The sequence below is a fragment of the Echinococcus granulosus genome (genome assembly GCF_000524195.1).
Source record: "Echinococcus granulosus chromosome Unknown EG_S00067, whole genome shotgun sequence".
NCBI lineage: Eukaryota > Metazoa > Platyhelminthes > Cestoda > Cyclophyllidea > Taeniidae > Echinococcus > Echinococcus granulosus.
This window is the reverse complement of record NW_020170447.1, coordinates 20,804-23,660: the sequence shown is the minus strand read 5'-3', so window position 1 is coordinate 23,660 and position 2,857 is coordinate 20,804.

The following is a 2,857-nucleotide window of genomic DNA, read 5'->3' as shown; positions in this document are numbered from 1 at the left end:
TAAAAAGGTATCAAGGTATCAAGCAAGTCAGCTTCATCGAATTTTGATGGCAGTGTAAACAGTAGAACCTACTGTTGTTCCATTTTGAGAAGATAGTTAACGAATCGCAGCACTCCAAGTGATACCCACGAGGTTAGGAGGGAAGGTTGATTCCTCATTAGTGCACCGAAGGCCCGCAGGGCCGTGAGTACAAATGGAGGAGCGCGTTACTAATGCGGTGGTGGAAACTGTGAAGACCGCGTGACATAATATATCACCAAAATAAATACCTGCTAAAACCTAAAGTCTCAGTCGACGATAAAAGACGTTCTTTTGATGCTTAAAAATAACCAGGGGTTTTTTTTAGAAAAAAAATTCAAACTATTATTTCCTAAATGAAAGCTTAATTGTATAGGAGCGGAGGAAAAGCGGAGCTAGCGTTCCACAAACCGACAACGAAAGAACGACATGAAATTTTACACACTCCGCATCCAGTAGAAGTGAATAATTTCCCTCCTCCACAATGAATAAATATATGTGCAAATGCGTGTTTACAAATATAGCCCCTCTCGTGTAGCATAGAACAGGAGGGAGAAACAGATAGGGAGGAAGGAAGGGTTGAAGCGAGGACGAGGTATGAAAAAATGTCATGCAGGCGATGATCACAGATGCGTGTGTGCATGTGTGTGTGCTTCTCCTCTCCGTGTCAAGGAAAGAAGAAAAAAGTAGACGGAGCTCCTGTCTTCCTCCCTGTGTGTTCAAGTGTATACGTGTGTCTTTTTGGCAGGTGCCAAAAAAAGACATATATACACACTCTTGGGGGTTGGTCTGAAGGCATCACGAGACGTGATACCGACAAAATTTTATTGTGATGGGATTAAAATGTCGCTTTTGCATTTCATACTAGTGGTAGTTTATCAGAAAGGGAGTCTTAAAAAGGGAGAATTGTATTTTATTAGTAATCTGAAATCTGTGTCCTGGAGTCATCCATGAGGCCCTCTTAAGGAACGCCAGGATGGAAGAAGACCCAACATTGACCTACAGAAGCATAACCAGGCGGAGTGCAATGGCACCGGGATGGCAACTAAAGAGCCTAAGCAGATAAATTGGTAACTAAAATAACTACCTTATTTACCTCTTCTTATATCATTGGGCCTACGCAGGTATTGAAGTGATTCTACTGTGAATATAAAGGGGGCTGATAGCTTAACAATGGAAAATTTGTCAAATTCCAGTCTTAAAAAGCTGGAAATTCACAATCTAAGTAGTTTGACATTTCTACACCCACACACATTGCTGTAGTGGAAGTCTCAGGCATCACGCTTCTACCGCAAGGGTTACACTGCTACTTCATTTACTGGCATTCGTTGCATTTAGCGTACGATACATATAGGTCCAGAAAGCCATCAAATGGAGGGCTTTTAAAGAGCCATCAACTATCCCAACTAACTTGCCAACTCTGTTTACCTTCAGCTGCATTCAATGGGGCTAAAACGACAAGTTGAAAGACCGCAAGATATCGGTCTCCTTGTCAAACAACTACGCGAAGCAAAGCGACTCAAGAAACTGTAAGTTCGTCCTCCCATGACTCCATCTTATTAAGACAAAGCGAAGTACTCCCAGCGTGTGTTTTTGAAATACAGTTTATGCAAGGGAGAGCAGAAATTCCATGCTCTTTCTAACCGACATGATAAAAATGTACCGGTGATGCTATATCATTCCTGCAGTTAATCATTTTCTGTACCAAAAGTTGGATCTTTTTCTTCTTACATCAACTCCATACGCCTCAAAATACTCACCGTTATTGGAAGGTAACTAAACAAGATGCTAAGGTACTTATAATAAGAAGGAAATAATAATTATCGCCTCCAGTCTTTTCACATTATGGCACGAGCTTGCGAATGAAGCGTTTTACCCAGAGAAGTCTAGACATAACCTGGTGCTAGGCACTTTCATTCCCAAACAACTTGTCAGGAGAAGATAATAAAATAAGGAAATATCGTCAAGGGAATGCCGAAAGCTGAGGTGTGGGTGAAGCTGCTTCTCTTTTCCCATGGCAGAATATGAGTTTCGTAGGTGCGTGATGTTCTCTCTTATCGTGTTAGCATAAAAATAGAATTTCCTTTACACTGATTGAGCAGTCTTGACTATTTCTAGGGTAGTATTTTCTGTTGTTTAGCATTCAGCGAGTGAACGCTTCACTGCGCACTAGACACAAAGCCGGCATGGTCATTTGAGGACGGCGAAAGAAGTCGTGACTTAGAAGTGTGTGTGTGTGTTTAGGCAATGGTGGATAGTTTCATCATTCTCAATAAACATGAAGAAAAGGCCTTCTTGGCACACCAATCCCGACTCGCCTTAATCAACAAAGACACGTGATTCCTCATTCTTACCAAGAATTGAGGACCTTTCTAATCTCGACGCATCTCTGGATGATTCACCACCGGAAGCTGGTGGACCATTTGGAACATAAATAGGCAATATGGTCTGCTGCCGCAGCCTCTCCAAATGCAATATAACTAATGTTACAAGAACCTTCTGCGGCTTTGGGATTGGGTTTAACTCAGGTCGCTTAGGACGCCAGCTTAAATCACATTCATAAGGTTTAATTGGCATTTTATGGAACGAAATGTAAGTGCAAAGTAGGGCGAAAGCGGTTGACAGCCTACGCTTATAACACAGGCCTATAAACAACTGCATGCCTTACACAAGTCCCTACTGAGCTCTACCGAAAACCGCAATAACTTTTTGGTCTAGGAATTACAATAGGAGGGATGTCTGCTTTGGTAATCAAAGTTAGTCATCAAATAACGAAGAGAAGTGAATTTAAGAGCTTATTAACAATAAATGGCAACTAATGATGCATTTCAGTCTCATA